The following is an 18,335-nucleotide window of genomic DNA, read 5'->3' on the forward strand; positions in this document are numbered from 1 at the left end:
TTATTGTTAGGTCGGCTGGATTATATTGGGACTCCTTAGACTCCTATATATAGAAAGGAGGTTTTGTCATTTGAATCATCCAAGAATTGTTCATTTATGTAATGTAAAGGAGGTTGCCCCCTCGAAAAGGCTGAATTCTAAGGCGTGGGTCTCTCTTTTCTATCTTTTCTTGAGCTGGTTTCATAACATTTGGTATCAGAGCTTTGGATTCTAGGGTTTCGCTGCTCCAAACAGGTCATCGTGGCATTTTCACTATAACCTTTTTCTGTGACGTTTCAGAAGTGACAAAAAAAACCCATTTGAGAAGAAATCGCGCTGAACCTTGGGTCCAAATTTCAGAGCTTTTCGTGCAATATTTACGGAGATATGATCTGAGGGAGTTGGTATTTTTGCAGACTCCTGAATTACATTCCAAACAGGTGACCTGGGGAAAATCATCATAACTTTCTCTCTGGGGATCGGATTGAAATTTCGTCAAAAGTTATAGAAAGAGGACAGACCGTAGTTTCTTTTAGGTATTTTTCATATCCAAAGGTTGAAACAATGATTCGTGGCACGTCATACAAGTTTGCTCTACTGAACTAGTCTATAATCAAGTCACTGTGGGAGATTTCGCATAACTCTTCCTTGGAGAATCCAATTTGGGTCAGACTTGTGGCATTGGAAGGAGGACACAGAGGGCTACTATACATCACAAATTCAAAACTATATGATTGGAAGGTACAGAGAAACGTCAGAGGCAATATCGAGCTCCTACAAAGTGAAAAGACGTGTGTAGATTTTCTTAAATTTTTGCTTAAGCATGGTTTGAAAATTTATTTTGAAGGAATTCAAAGGGCATAGTAGAGAATTATTATCGATAACTGATGCCCAAGGAAAGAAAATGAAAACACCTAGTAAGGAACCTGAAAGCTCTAGCATGACTCATGAAGAAGAGGAAGAAATGCAACATGATATATCAAAGTTACAAGACCAAGTGCAACAACTGTCCCTTACACAAAAAGGAATAGAATCTAAGATGGATGGTTTAAAGAAAGGTGTAGAAGCTAAGATGGACTATTTAAAGAAAGGTGTAGAAGCTAAGATGATTGACGTGGAAGCTACGATGGATGATTTGAAGATAGATTTGAAGACAAAGATGGACGAATTGAAGATAAATGTGAATAAGTTGCTACAAGAAATGGGCACTAAGGGTGAAAGGGTACTAAAGGAAACTCATGATGAGAATAAAAAAAATGTTAATCATGATTCCATAGATGCTAATGTTGGATCGAAGACTCATCATATGATGAAGTTTGATGGCAAGGATCCTGCCACATGGATATTACAGATGGAGCAATTCTTCGATCTCAATAATGTGCAAAACACACAAAAGGTACGTATGGCAACTTTATATTTGGAACCAAATCAATTTGTATGGTATCAATGGCTTTGCTCTCGTAAACAATTTATCACTTGGGAAATTTTTACGGAAGAATTGGTAGCACATTATGAGGATACAAAAAGCAACACTTTTTTTAGCCCATTGATAAGTCTCAAACAAAAGGGTTCAATAATGGAGCACATTGAGGAGTTCCAAAAAATTGAACATAAAGGTAAAATATATTCCAGAGGAGCATAGGATTGATGTGTTCATAGGGTCTTTAAAGGATAATATCCAACATGATGTTCGCCTTTGGGAACTTGATTCATTAGAGAAGGCATTCAGGTTAGCAAGAAAAATGGAAAGCAAAATTATGGCAACCAGGAAGCATACCACTCACAACTATAAAGACGGAAGTGTTGTTGACCCTAGTCTTCCACAACCTATAAGGTTGACACCACAAAAATTGGAAGAAAAAAGAGCAAAAGGGCTTTGTTACAGTTGTGATAGCAAATACACTAAAGGTCATAAGTGTGCTGAGAAGAAATTATTCTACATAGATTGTGAAGAGGAAGAAGAAAAGGAGCAAGAAAGGTCAAAAGAAGAGGATATACTCTAGGAACAAAGCCTAGATGAAGAACAAATAAATCCAACCATATCTTGTAATGCATTGGTGGGAATTACCACTCCTCAAACCATCAAGATAGAAGGACAAATCAAGAAGAAAAAGGTAATAGTGTTGATTGATTCAGGAAGCACCCACAATTTTATTCATTGTAAGGTAGCAAAAGAATTGAATTGCTTCCTATATCCAGCACCAGAGTGTCAAGTGATGATTGCAAATGGAGGAACAATAAATTGCTCTGGAAAGTGCCATAATATCAAGCTATCCATGGGAGAATATGTATTGACTAGCCCAATGCTTTCCATTCCAATGGGAGGTGCTGATGTTGTACTAGGAGTCCAATGGCTACAATCCTTGGGTACAATAGCTTTTAATTTTCAAGAAATTTTCATGAAATTTTCTATGAAAGGAAAGGAAGTTGAATTAAGGGGTATTGCAGGGAAACCAGGAAAGATAATCAGCTCTAATGGTATGACAAAGCTTCTAAAAAAGGAGCAAAGAGGTGTAATTGCACAATTATGCTCGCTAGATGTTTCCACATCGGAATCATCTATTTCTCTAGATCTCCAAAAAGTCCTGGACAATCATTCCAAGGTATTTGAGACTCCCAAAGGTCTCCCACCTATGCGTGATCATGATCATGCTATTCATCTGATTCCAGGAAGTGTTCCTCCAAACATCAGGCTGTACAGATATCCCTATGTCCAAAAGAGTGAAATTGAACGTATGGTTGCAGAAATGCTAGAGGCTGGTATAATTCAACCTAGTCAAAGTTCTTTCTCTGCTCCAGTAGTATTGGTGCACAAGAAGGATGGATCATGGCGCATGTGTCTGGATTATAGGGAGCTCAACAAGCTCACTATTAAAGATAAGTTCCCCATTCCTGTCATTGATGAATTACTGGATGAATTGCATGGATCAATTTACTTCACCAAGTTGGATCTTCGTTCAGGATATCATCAAATCAGAATGAAGATTGAAGACATTCCGAAAACAGCATTTAGAACTCATGAGGGTCATTATGAATTTTTGGTCATGCCTTTTGGCCTTACCAATGCACCTTCAACATTTCAAGGTTTGATGAATTCAATTTTCAAACCATTCCTTAGAAAATTTGTGTTAGTATTTTTTGATGATATACTAATCTACAGCAAGTCTTGGAAGGATCATGTTGAACATGTTGACAGGGTGCTACAACTATTGAAGGAGAAACAATTATATGCAAAAAGATCCAAATGTTTCTTTGGAGTCCAGGAGGTGGAATATTTGGGTCATATTGTATCTCATGAAGGAGTTAAGGTAGACCCTAGCAAAATTAAAGCCATTAAGGAATGGAAAATCCCCACATCCATAAAGCATCTGCGAGGATTTCTCAGGTTGACAGGGTATTATCGCAAGTTTGTTAAGAATTATGGGAGAATAGCAGCACCTCTAACAACATTATTGAAGAAAGATGCATTTTCATGGACTCCGGAAGCAACAAAGGCCTTTGAACATCTTAAAGAGGCAATGTGCCAAGCACCGGTCTTAGCTACACCGGACTTCACAAAAACCTTTATTGTGGAATGTGATGCTTCAGGAAATGGAATTGGTGCTGTTCTAATGCAAGATGAAAGACCCATTGCTTTTGAAAGTCGTCCAATCAAGGGAAAGTTTTTAAGCAAAGCTATTTATGAGAAGGAAATGTTGGCAATACTCCATGCACTTAAGAAATGGCGACCCTACCTAATGGGAAGACACTTCAAGGTAAAAACGGATCATGATAGCCTTAAATACTTTTTAGAACAAAGATTATCCTCTGAAGAGCAACAAAAGTGGGTCACAAAGATGTTGGGTTATGACTTTGAAATCATCTACAAAAAAGGGAAGCAAAATGTGGTGGCAGATGCACTCTCAAGAAAGGATGAGGATGTGGAAGCATTGTTGTGCGCCATTTCTATTATCCAACCAGATTGGATAAACGAAGCAAGGGAGGAATGGAAGAATGATGAAGAAGTGTGGGCACTTATTCGAAAGTTACAACAAGATTCCAGTACGTCTGATACATTTAGCTGGAAAAATGATTCGTTATGGTACAAAGATCGCTTATACCTCTGTAAGAATTCCCAGCTAAAACAAAAGATTCTTATGGAATTGCACACTTCTCCCTTAGGAGGGCACTCAGGATTTTTAAAAACTTACCACAGGGTTAAGAAGGAATTTTTTTGGGATGGCCTTAAATCAGATATTCAAAAGTTTGTGGCGGAATGTTTGGTTTGCCAACAAAATAAAGTTGAAACAATTAAGACACCAGGTCTATTACAACCTTTATCCATTCCAAGCCAACGTTGGGAGGAGGTTTCAATGGATTTTATCACAGGTTTACCCAAGTCTGAGGGAAAGAGTGTCATCATGGTGGTAGTTGACAGACTTACCAAGTATGCACACTTTTGTGCATTATCACATCCATTTAAAGCCAGTACAGTTTCTACTGCATTTATGGAAACAATTCAAAAGCTACATGGAAACCCAAAGATTATTGTAAGTGACAGAGATCCCATTTTCACTGGAAATTTTTGGACAGAATTATTTTCTTGTCTTGGTACTCAGTTAGCTCATAGCTCATCTTATCATCCTCAATCTGATGGGCAAACTGAGATAGTAAACAAATGTTTGGAAGGATATCTTCGTTGCTTTGTATCTGATAAACAGACACAATGGGTCAAATGGTTGCCTCTGGCTGAATGGTGGTATAACACTTCCTTCCATACAGCAACAAAAATGACCCCATTTATGGCACTTTATGGGTATCAACCACCATCCATCACATCATATTTAGAGAAAATTCTAAGGTTCAGGCAGTGGAACATCACATCGAACATCAACAACAAGTCCTCCAACTCTTAAAGGATAACCTCGTGTTGGCACAGAATAGAATGAAACAACAGGCAGATCAACATCGCAGTGAAAGAAGTTTTGATGTAGGTGATTGGGTATTCCTACGGCTACAACCATATAAGCAAATGTCCCTCAAGCAAGCTAAGAAGGATAATAAATTATCACCAAAGTATTATGGTTCGTACAAGGTGTTGCAAAAGATTGGTACTATGGCATACAAATTGGAGCTTCCTGCAGCTTCTCGATTGCACCCAGTTTTCCATGTTTCATGTTTAAAGAAGGTTATAGGCGACAAGCTCCCAGTTCAAACAATATTGCCAGAACTTGATGAGGAAGGAAAAATTATATTGGAACTGGAAGCAGTCATAGAAACAAGAACTCGACAGCTACAAAATCGATCAATTTCAGAGTATCTTATCAAGTGGAAGAACTTATCTACTGAAGATTCCACATGGGAGGATGAGAATTTTATGCAGAAGTATCCAGAACTACTCAAGCGTTGAGGACAACACTTTTTTTGAAGGAGAGGGGCATGTTGGGTCCCTATAATACTAGTGATTACCCCATTACTATTGTAGTTATACCCCTTATTAATATTGTTGTGCCCCTATTATCCCCATATTGTTATTACTATGTCCCATAGAATCCCTCTATTGTTATTTTTGTGGCTTTATATTATTATTGTTAGGTCGGCTGGATTATATTGTGACTCCTTAGACTCCTATATATAGAAAGGAGGATTTTTCATTTGAATCATCCAAGAATTGTTCATTTATGTAATGTAAAGAAGGTTGCCCCCTCGAAGAGGCTGAATTCTAAGGCGTGGATCTCTCTTTTCTATCTTTTCTTGAGCTGGTTTCATAACAGAACCTGAGCACTAGAAGAAGCATAAGCTCTATTGTTGGGTCAAGATCTTAAGGCTTGAATAGTAGTATCTTTTTCTGATTTTCATCTATTATATTTGGCGCATGACTTGATCTATAAATATGATAATATGGGTATAATTGATGTCTGAATAAGTGAAAATGGTAAATTATCTTTTATAGATCTGTATGCAGGTTCGGCATAGAAGAGGTACGTATACACGCTGGTTCAGTAAGTCAAAACAATGTATAAGCAGGTTTTCCTTAATAAAGTCGCGTATGCACACAGGTTATACATATTGAAGTAGCGTACATCTCATAAAATATGTTTTCGCTACTTCTATTTATTGCTGCAGTGTTCTGGGTTCAAGATTGGTGTCTAGTTATTATTAATGTTTTCTAGTTATAGCATTCAGAGAAGCGATTGTTTGAATCAAGTTTTGGTTGCGGCAAAGGAGATTGGTTGATGTAGATATATTTGATGTTTGATTGATGTTATTCATGGATCCAGTCTAAAAATTTATGAAACGTGGTCCTTGGAAGAAAAGAGAAGGTTGTAGCCTTCTGTAGGTCAACACCTACGTACTAGTACATCAGCTAGTACAAGAGTTAAGGGGGTTGCAGCTCCCTTCCAAGAGAAGCTAGAGAACGAGAGAAGGTAGTAGCCTTTTGTAGGTAGAAGCCTGCGTACTGTTATAAGACTGCACCAGTACAAAAATATTGTAAAAATAAGTTTCTTATTAAAATAAGATAGAGATGAATTGCAACAAGTGGTTTTCACCCACATTGGGTTTCCACCTTATATCTTGTGTCCATGTGTGTGATGATCTGTTCTGTTTTACTGCACCTGTTTACTATTCTTATGGTTAATGAAGTTTTGATGCATTGATTAAAGATCAAATTTTAATGAATCATAAGTTTATTGATATATGCTGGTTGCTTTAGACACAGTAGCGTATACAAATCTGATTGTGAAATGAAAAATAATTGATTTGGTAATACTGATTCAACCCCCCCTCTCAGTATTATTTCCAACAATTGGTATTAGAGCAGTTGCTTCAGAAAAAGCTTGATCACTTGAAGGAAGATCTATCATCATGAGCAACTATGAAAAGGAGGCATCTATCAGGCCACCAATCTTTGATGGAAGCAACTTCTTCTATTGGAAGGTAAGAATCATAGCCTATCTTCAATCTCTTGGTACAGAAGCTTGGGATATCGTGGAAGCAGGATACACATTTCCATTTGCAGCTCCTATAGATATGGCTGGTAAAAAGTAGTATGAAAAAAATGCAAATGCTGTCAATACTCTATTAGGGAGTTTATCTCAATCAGAATTCGTCAAGGTTATGCAACTCAAAACCGCAAAAGAAATATGGGACAAGATCGTTCTAAGCCATGAAGGAGATGATCAGGTAAAACGTGCAAAACTACAATCTCTCAGAATTCAATATGAAAATCTCAGAATGCACAATGATGAAAGTATGGCTAACTATTTCTTACGTATAGATGATATTGTTAATCGTATGAAAAATTTGGGTGAAGACATAAAAGAAGTTACTTTGGTTGAAAAAGTTCTAAGATCTTTGTCTTTTAAGTTTGAATCAAAAGTTTTTGCCATAGAAGAAAAGCAGAAGCTATAGAGTATTAGCATGCCACAGCTACATGAAATCCTAACTGCTTTCGAAATGAGAAAAGGGGGACCATCAGATAGGAGAGAAGCTACATTCAAAGCTTCAGGAAAAGGAGATTACAATGATTCACGACATTTGTCAAAAGGAGAGGAAGAATCAAACTTTGTCAAGAACCTTCAACAAGGTTCTGGAAGATTCAGAGGTAAGCTACCTTTCAAATGTTTTGCTTGTGGAAGAGGTGTTCACTATGCAGACAAGTGTTCTCATAAAAATAAGTTTGAAAAAGGTAAGGAACCAGTTAGATGGAACAGAAAACAAAATGTAAGTAAGAAGAGCTATTATACACATGAAGACAGTGATGGATTTTCAATTAGTGATGAAGATGAACAATGTAATGATTATAGACTTTTGATGGCTTTTGAAGATGATGATTTCTTGGATGCTATAGATGAAGATGATCTCTATGAAGAAATTTCTAAACTTAAAATCTGTTTAGAAGAAAAGAGTATGATCATAGATACTCTGACATTCTAACTTGCTGAAAGGGAAAAACACAATGAAAAGTTAGAATGTGAAATTGTGGGACTTAGAAAAGATATTGAGAAAACAAAAGCTCTTAATCTTAGATTTGCTAAAGGATCTCATTATTTATATGAGATTATCAAAGTGCAACCCTCTCCTCTAATCAAGACAGGTCTTGGATATTATGAAGAAGCATCTCAAGCACAAAAGCCATCGACCTCCAAAAGTTATCTAGATGCAGCTAGGAGAAGTGAACAGGTTGACAATTGACAGCAAAGGCATAAAGCAAATCACCAGGTAAATCATAGTCAATCTACTTAAAAGATGAATGGAGATCACCAAGTAAATAGGGGGTAATCTACTTCAAGGATGAACAAAAGTTACAACCAACAGCAGGTAAATCATTATGCCTATGGAAACTACAATCACCTAGATGGTAGGTTTGATAATCGCAGGAATTTCTTCAATGGCCAATGTTTCTCTTGTCATAACTTTGGACACAAAGCTGCTCAATGTGTTGCCTATAAGACCATCATGACTAGAGAAGCACAAAATCAAAGGAGTGTGACTGGGATCATGAAAAGGACGTACAATAATTTTTCTACTCTTGAAAATGAAATAGAATGTTCTATTTGTAACAACTTTGGTCATGAAGATTCTGAATGCAAGAGTAGGTTTCGGTAAACAACTCAGAAGGAGCAAGCTTCACTGAGTCCCAAAACATGGAGAAAGAAAGAACTGCAACCAGAAACATGTGGTATAGCCTTATATGCGGAAGCATAGGAAAATTAGTGGTACATTGACAGTGGATGCTCGAAACATATGATAGGTGATAAAGAAAAACTTCAATCATATAGTGCCTTAGAAAAGGAAAGGAAGGTCTCATTTGGAAATGACACCCCTGCAATCATAAAAGGTAAAGGTTCTGTTCTTTTGAAAGAAAAGGTCAAAGCTAGAAATTTTATGTATGTTGATGGCTTAAAGCATAATCTATTGAGTGTCAGTCAAATGTGTGATCAAGGAAATGAGGTAATATTTCAATCAAATGGATCTATTGTTCGTGAGCTTGATATAGGAGAAATAGTGATCAAAGTCATAAGAACTCCAAATAATTTATATATACTTAAGGGAGGACAACAACAATGCTATCTAAGCAAGAATGATGAACACTGGCTATGGAACAGAAGGCTGGGGCATCTAAGCTTCTCTCAGATAAAGAAAGCATGCAAATATCAGGCGGTTTGTGATCTCCCTGACATCAGAATTCCAGACAATACAATATGAAAATCATGTCAGTTTGGCAAGCAAACCAGAACTAACTTCCCTGAGAAGGAAGGATCAGCTAGTATGCCACTTGAACTTGTCCATACTGATGTATGTGGTCCATCCAGGAAAAGGTGACCTCGAGGAGAAGAATACTTCATATTGTTCATTAATGACTTTTCCAGGATGTGTTGGATAGGAATTCAGAAGCGTAAAGATGAAGCTTTTGAAAAGTTCAAAGCATTCAAAGCCTTGGCTGAAAACGAATCAGATCATAAAATCAAATGCCTCAGGCCTGATTGAGGAGGGGAATTTACCTCGAATGAATTTTTTGATTTTTGTGAAGAACATGGAATAACAAGGAATTCTCTACTGCAAGGACTCTTTAGCAAAATGGAGTAGTGGAAAGGATGAACAAAACGGTTCAACAAATGGCTCGTGCTATGCTTGATGACTCTGGAACTCCCACAACCTTCTAGGGTGAAGCTGCATTTTTTGCAGTTACTATTCTCAACAAGACAAACGTCCAAGTGAACAACACTCAGACTCCTCATGAACTTTGGTATGGTAAGACTCCTACGGTAAAATACTTCAAAATTTTTGGAAGCAAATGTTACATCAAAAGGACTGATGAAGACCTTGGGAAGTTTGAACCTAGAGCAGATGAAGGCATTCTCCTTGTTAATCTCCCGACAACAAAGGATATAAGTGTTACAATAAAAGACTTGGAAAAATTGTTGAAAGTATTGATGTAGTGGTTGATGAAGAAGGAAGCATTCCTAGGCAGGTAAAATCTGAAGATTTCGAAGATGATGAGGACTATCCTTCAACATCAAATTAGAATTATGATGAAGAAGAAACCTATGAGGCACCAGAAGAACAGATAAGGGTAGAAGAAAAGACTCCATCTAGGTAAGTTTAGAAGAATCATCGAGAAACTCAAATTTTGGGGCAAAAAGAGGCAGGTGTACAAACAAGAAGAACTATCTCAGAAGCTTCAAGATATCTAGCATTACTTTTCTCCATTGAATGATAAGAATGATAAGTATGTCATAGGGACAAAATGGATATTCAAAAACAAGCTGAATGAAAATGGAGATGTTATTAGAAACAAGGGTAGACTTGTTTGTAAAGGGTATGCTCAATAAGAAGGTATATACTTTGAAGAAACTTTTGCACCAGTTGCAAGACTTGAAGCCATAATAATGTTCCTTGCTCTTTCTAGCTTTTAGAAGTTCAAAGTATTTCAAATGGATGTGAAATCTTCCTTTCTAAATGGAGACTTAGAAGAAGAAGTGTATATTGAGCAACTAGATGGATTCGTCCATGGAAATGATCCAAAACTTGTATGCAAACTTATGAAGGCACTCTATGGTCTTAAAGAGGCTCCCAAGGCTTGGTATTTTTGGTTGGACAAATATCTCCATCAACAAGGCTTTTCAAAAGGATCAATAGATAGCAATCTATATATAAAAATCGATAATGATAAATTGCTAATACTTGTTGTGTATGTTGATGATATCATCTTTGGTAGCAATGAAGAAGCCATGAGTCAAAACTTTTCTTTGGTAATGCAGAGAGAATTTGAAATGTCCTTGCTTGGTGAGCTGACATACTTTCTTGGTTTACAAGTCCAACAAAATAAAGATGGTATCTTTCTATCACAAACCAAGCACCTCAAGCATATCTTGAAGAAATATGGCATGGAAGATTCGAAACCAGTATGTACCCCTATGGTTAAATGATGCAGCCTCAGCAGAAATGACAATTCAATAGCAGTACATCAACCAACCAATAGATCCATGATTGCTAGTCTACTCTATCTGACAGGTACCCAACCAGACATCATGCATGCAGTAGGAATAGTTGGAAGATTCCAGGAAAATCCAAAAGAAGCACATCTTCAGGTGGTTAAAAGGATTTTCAAATATCTTCAAGGAACACAAAACTATGGTTTATGGTATCCTAGAGATACAGATATCACACTTCATGCATATACAGATGTAGACTGGGCAGGAAGCGTGTATGACAGAAAAAGCACTGGTGGTGGTGCATTGTTTATGGGTTCCAGATTAGTATCTTGGTTCAGCAAGAAACAAAGTTCAATTGCTTTATCTACAGCTGAAGCGAAATATGCGGCTGCTCCATCTTGCTGCACACAACTTCTTTGGATGATGCAAACTTTGCAAGATTTTAAAATCACTTGTACTCCACCTATCTCCATTTTATGTGATAACACAAGTGCAATCAATATTTCAAAGAATCCTGTCATGCATTTAAAGACCAAGCACATACCTATCAAATATCATTTTCTTCGAGAACAAGTGCTTGAACAAAAGGTCAAATTGGAGTATGTTCCCTCCAAGGAACAGGTTGCTGATATACTCACCAAACCACTACCCAGGGAGACATACCTCAGACAGAAGTTGGGAGTAGTTGATGCATCATCTTGCTATTGAAACTTGTCTATTTCAGAGAAAAGTGGTTGTACATGAGTTTCATGAGGAGGACCCATGTACATACGCTAGTTTATGTGGATACAGTCGCGTATAGGTTGGTTTGAAGACAAACAGTGGGCCAGGCTCAGGATGAAAAGAGTCTGATATGGGTCTGATAGAGACCATTTGGCACAGGTTCAGGGGGAGCATATATTCTTCTAATAATGCATTGTTGGCATTATCTTAGAAGATATTAGTTCAATTCCATAGTTGTTTTTGGTTTCATGTGGAACAGGTGTCGAGGGAGAACATGGTTACGGTCTGAATGATGATTGACAGATGCTGATAATGAGAGTTGTTGATAACTATCATAGTCTTGTTGTAGATATTTTGTCTCTATGTCATGTATTTCGTTTCTTATCAAGGTCATGTAACAACCTACTTTGGTTTCCCCCTATGCCTGGGATGGATGATGTAATGTTCTTGTTTTATCTTGTGTAAACTTTTGGTGTATCCCCACTTGGTTGGGTAGCTGAGTCAATATTGGTATATCCCCACTTAGTTGGGAGATGGATGTATGTATGAGTCTTTGATGATAGGAAGGTCATTTATGATGTATAAAGTCTTGTTTCTTCTTGTAGAACTTCTTCTTGCAGACCTTGCCTACAGTCAGGGGGAGCATAACCCTTTGCACTTGATGACAAAGGGGAAGAATGAGTTTGAGTGACTTGGGGTTACCACCAAGTACAAAGGGGGATATTGTTGGCATTATGACACAGGTTTGGCACTATGACACAGGTGTTGTCCTTGATGGCAACTCAGTCAAATAACAGATCACTGTTCAGGCTCTCAGAATGAAAGAAAAAGAGATATATGTAGGTTCCTCTTAACCAAGTCGCGTATACACGCGAGTTAGACGATCAAAAGGCGCGTATATGTATGCACTCATTTTCATGCAAGGAAAAGCGTGTACATGTGGGAAAATTTATTTTTGCTCAATGGTATTTGGTATTTGGACCTATGGTCTTGGACCATGGCATCTTCTCCAAGGTGTTGAACCCAAGTATTGGGTCCATGGTATTGATTCTCTATGGTTTTGGACCATGGTATTGAATAAGGCCTAAGACTATAAAAGGAGAAAGAGATCATTAGGCAAAGGCATTCACTTAAGTATTGAATATCTTATGAAGAGCAAGATCTAGAATTGGGTTATGGTGCATAACTAGATCTGAACCAAGGAGGAACTTGAGCGCTAGAAGAAGCATAAGTTTTGTTGTTGGGTCAAGATCTTGAGGTTTGAATAGTAGTATCTTTTTGTGATTTTGATCTGTTATATTTGGTGCATGACTTGATCTATAAATATGATAATCTCGGTATAACTGATGTCTGAATAAGTGAAAAGGGTAAATTATCTTTTATAGATCTGTACATAGGTTCAGCATAGAAAAGGCGCATATACACGCTACTTCAAGAAGTTAACATATATGTAGGTTTTCCTTAATAGAGTCACGTATGCACATAGGTTATAGATATTGAAGTAGTGTATGTCTTATAAAATATGTTTTAGCTACTTCTGTTTATTGCTACCGTGTTCTGGGTTCAGGATTGGTGTCTGGTTACTGTTATTGTTTTCTGGTTACAACATTCAGATACGTGATTGTTTGAATCAGTTTTTGGTTGGTGCAAATGCGAGTGGTTGATGCAGATATATTTGATGTTTGATTGATGTTATTCATGGATCCAGTCTGAAAATTTATGAAACGTGGTCCCTGGAAGAAAAGAGAAGGTTGTAGCCTTCTGTAGGTCAGCACCTACGTACTAGTACATCAGCTTGTACAAGAGCTAAGGGGGTTGTAGCTCCCTTCCAGGAGAAGCTGGAGAAAGAGAGAAGGTAGTAGCCTGCATATTGGTATAAGACTGCACCAATATAGAAATATTGTAAAATGAAGTTTCTTATTAAAAGAAGATAGAGACAAATTGCAGCAGGTGGTTTTCACCCACATTGGGTTTCCACCTTATATCTTATGTCCATGTGTGTGATGATCTGTTCTATTTTACTGCACTTGTTTACTATTCTTATGGTTAATGAAGTTCTGATGCACTGATTAAAGATCAACTTTTAATGAATCATAAGTTTATTGATATACGCTGGTTGCTTTAGACACAGTAGCGTATATACATAGTTTCCCATAACTGAAGTAGCGTATACAAATCTGATTGTGAAATGAAAAATAATTGATTTGATAATACTGATTCACCACCCCTCTTTGTATTATTTCCAACAAAAGAGACATTATGTATGGAAAAGATACAAGTGAAAATATGTTTATTTTTAAAATAGACGATATCTCTTATCTCTCTCTCACCCCAATCCCAAAATCAATAAGGAATATCATTTAAATTTAATGCCCCGAGCTACATTTTTAAGACATAGTTAGGATTCTTAAGAAAATTACCCAAAAGGTAACATAATTCTTGTTATTGTTAGACCTATGCATTAGGGATTTCTATAACATCCACTTTAACAAGCATCTTTCCATGTGCTCAATATTCTCAATAAAAATAACATACTTTGTGGTACTTTCTATTAAGTTTCTGATTTTATGGATCTTGGGGAATTCTTGAACATAAACTTTTTAGACTAAATAAGAAGCGATCGATTTGTAATATTCTCTTTTTTGAGGATATGGTTAAAGTGGACGGAATCTACCCATGGTATTTACCATGGTAGTTGCCCATGGCATTGACCTATGGTATTTGCCTTCGATTTTCTAGTGAAAACAATAAAATAAAGTCTCTAGAGATTCAATGAAGCATATAAAAGGGGATAGGAGCCTAACAATGTAATCATCGAGAGTTATTTATGTATTTTTCTTTTGTTGAGAGCTTGTCAAGGCAAGTTCTAGTTGATCCCAAGCACGAAAACCCTGTAGGAGTAATTTCTCTGCTGGATCCATTGAGGATCTAAGATTGTGCTTCAGCACCTTCAATTTCTCTGTTGATGGGAAGCCATACATGCCAAAGCACGAGCTTTAATAGTGCTAATGTGGGCATGTAATTTTGTTTATATTTACTTACATAAATAAGATGTTGCATTCTTAGATATTTATTGTGTTCAGTGTTTTTACTGGAAGAATTCTATTAGAACACCAACAATGTACCAGAACTAATTAAAATTTTGATGATTGGGAAATTACAATGGTATCAGAGTTGTGCATCCTGCCAACCTGAGGGTTTTATTGGAAAATTCTAAATTATTTGCAGGGTTATTTGGAGTTTTCATGTAAGGAAATTTGGTGGAATTTATGCTCACCCTAGCGAACATTTCCATCTTCGATGGTATTTCGTATCATCCTAGTTGGTTCTATTTTTTGGTTGATTGGAAGGAGAATTTTCTGCATTATTTTGAGAGTTATTATTTCATTGCAAACAAAAAAGAAAACATTACTTTGCCAAATATTTAGATTGGACCTAGGTCTGCTTTACCATATTTATCCATTCAAGTTTACGGGGTCGAGATCGAACCCATATCAGATTTGAGAGTCTCTTTTCAATTGTATTGCAAGGTTGTGAGATTTGTTGTAGGAAGTACTATCATCTTGACTATAATTTGATTACAAGGCTATAGAAATCCAATGGAAGAGTTCATCTCCCTCTAGTGGGTCAAACACCAAGGGTTCAAAGGCTAAATTATGAGCACAAGTATCATATCAGATTATATCTGTTTCATTTCAAGATCAATGGTATGAATATATTTTTGTAATCTATATTGGAAAGAGGCTGGATCATTTAAATCTAAGGAGGAGACCCTATCTTTCAATGCCATTTTTAACTTTCTCATAGATCTAAAGTGTCTCCTTGAAATAATTGTGGATTTATTTCATTAGAGGTAAAAGAGGTCAAATTGTAAAGGTTGGAATGTCAAGTTTCTAAACTTGATCCCAAGGAAGAATATAATTTGTTTAATCAAGCTCATCCTAGGATTGAGGTTGAACCCATAGCCAAACTTGGAGATTGATCACTTGGAGGCCACATTTCTCTTCCAAAGATTGAGGGATTCAAGGGTCCTTGTGATGTAGGAAAGTGTTCCCTCTGCGGACAGAGGCAACCCCTCTAGCCCTAGAGTGGGTCTAGTCACAAAGGAGGACAGATCAACAATAGCTTTCCTTAAACAGTTTAGAGTTGGAGGCCTACCTCAACTGGTGGTTGATGGAGTTCCATTGCGCTGCTCTAGCGTCTGATTCCTCAATGAGTAACCAACCTGAAATAAAGCAAAGGAAATACAACAAAGCACGTAATCCGGCAACAACAATAAACCATTTACTCACAAAGTCAAGAAGTCATGAGCTATCAACTACGTTGCATACGAGACATAGGAAAACATCATTGATTGCATTAATAATAAAATAAAAGTAAGCTTACAACCAAAGTCTTGACGTCACAAGCCTTCTTAATAGGGTTTAGCCAGCATGTTCTTCAAGCATTAACTCTTGGATGATAAATCTCCCAAAACAAGTTTCTCTCTCTCACAAGTTTGACATGGAATCAAGGGCACTTCACAACCTTCCTCAATCAACACTCTCACACTTATCACACTCACACCAGCTACCTATCAAAGCACTAACAGCACTATACAATCAAGAGTTCCCCAACTATCAACAAGCCAACTAGCTGATCATATCAAAGGTGAGTGTTTAAATAGGAGGAGGAGCCTCCATGAAAGGTGGAAGAGTGAGCTTATCATCAAGGAAGGTAGCCCAATTGATGGAACTGCCACACCAGGGAAGGGAGGGTGACATAAACAAGGCCAACAACCAGGTCTGGAGTCATCTGGAAGGCCGACTATTGGAACAATTCACCCAATCTGGATCATCGCGAGCACAAAACTGATATTTGGCGCTAACATTGCAAGTGATCAGTACAGATAGTCAGATCATCATTGAAGAGACCACATAGACCCGCGCTGGTGCATAAAATCGAACCATCATGGGAATCACGTGTACTTCCGTGCTGGCAGCGTGATCGTACTGTTCATGCACGCCTTTCAGCGTGCTTATTAAACAAATATCCGTAATGAGGCAGACAACTTTGGAAAAGTGGGTCAATCGGCAATTTAGGAGAGCATTTTTCTATCATGAACATGTTTGACTTTAGACATGACACAACGGAAAGAACCAGGAGTGAAGACGGTGACAAATTACTGTGTAACAAATGCCCCCTAAAGTATGAAGCCAGAGAGAGTGGGAGGTGTGAAATGCTTTACAAAACAACTGAGCTGGAACACCGTCTGGAAGAACTTGTAGGCGCAAGTACAATATCTCTAATAGTGAAGTACATGTCATCTAGGCATGGGTGTAGCCATCCATAAGACGTATAAAGAGGTATGTGGTATGGACTCAGCCAACCAGCTAATGAGACCATGAAAATGACAAAGGTATGGTCGCAGCCATCCATGAAGACTCAGGCATGGGCGCAACCATCCATCAATGAGTCATGTAATCACAAATCAATCCACGCAGCACGAGCATGTGTAATCTGTGCCCAGGGTCTTGAACCCAACTGACCAAGGTACAATTTCTAACATGCGAATAGAGATACTGAAGTCGAGCATGAGAGGAAATCACTTGATTACCGGTCGATGATGTAAACCGTTAAGAATCGCGAGAGAAACCACGAATGATGATAATGGCTCTCAAGGTACCGTCCAGTACAATCCACGAAGTATGAAGAAGGAGCTAAAGTCGAACACTCGCGGAATCACCTAATTGATGACCAATGATGCAAGTCGACCGTCAAGTGCAAAGAACTTGCCATTGAGGCATGCAAGCTCCAAGGTACCAAAAGGGATCTCTAGATCAATCTCTTGGATAATGAGTTGATGTCAATAGGAGACTATCCGTCACAAGAGGGCCATAATGTTTCCCCCATCAACGACACGAGACGGGGAACAAGAGGTATATGGTGAAACAGAGTATCAAAGAAGGAGACAGAGGTGTAAACTGCAGAAGGATTATACTCTTGAACATATCGGCGACATGACTCCGGAGGGTGGCAGCATTTGGGGACCATGGGATTAGAGGCTTAATGACAACGACATGAAACAGATGGAATAAGCCTAAATGATAACCCAACCGGTGGAAGGCCAAGTGACGACGTATGGATATCCCAACCTGACAAGAAGCAGAAGTGTCGATGTTCAAGAGTGACTCGCTACCATAGACAATCAATGATAAACCTATTATTGAATCCAACCTAGTAATAGTTTAACGAGCCCTAGGGAGGAGAAGCTCGTGTCTCGTCATGGTGACGAGTCCAATGTCGTCAGGGTTTAATGATTCTGACATAGATAAAACTCGGAGTCATTTTCATGTTTAGGGAGATTGAAAAAGACACGGAAAAGAAAACTCTAGGGGGGTCCTTTTTCGTAAATTTGTGTCTCTCAAGCCCGAAAAAGTATAAAACGATACTCGAAAGAACCGCCCAATCATTACGATCGAGGAGTACTTTTCATGATTAGTGACTTTGACTTGAAAAAGTAAAAAAGCGACCAAAATCACGTCGTTTCGTAACCGTTAACAAGCCTGAAACGATAAGGGCCCAGCGATCTTTTCATTTTTAAACGGTCAGAAAAGAGCTTAAAGGTGACTGCCTCTTACTTCATTTAACGAGTCGAAAGGGAAAAACTCGGCAATCTTTTCATCTTTAAACGGTCAGAAAAGGGTTGAAAGCAGACCTCCATTTTTATTCTCT

This window comes from Pinus tabuliformis, chromosome 1_1 (assembly GCF_031772625.1).
Source record: "Pinus tabuliformis cultivar Carrire ecotype Pingquan chromosome 1_1, CPIR1, whole genome shotgun sequence".
Classification (NCBI taxonomy): Eukaryota; Viridiplantae; Streptophyta; class Pinopsida; order Pinales; family Pinaceae; genus Pinus; species Pinus tabuliformis.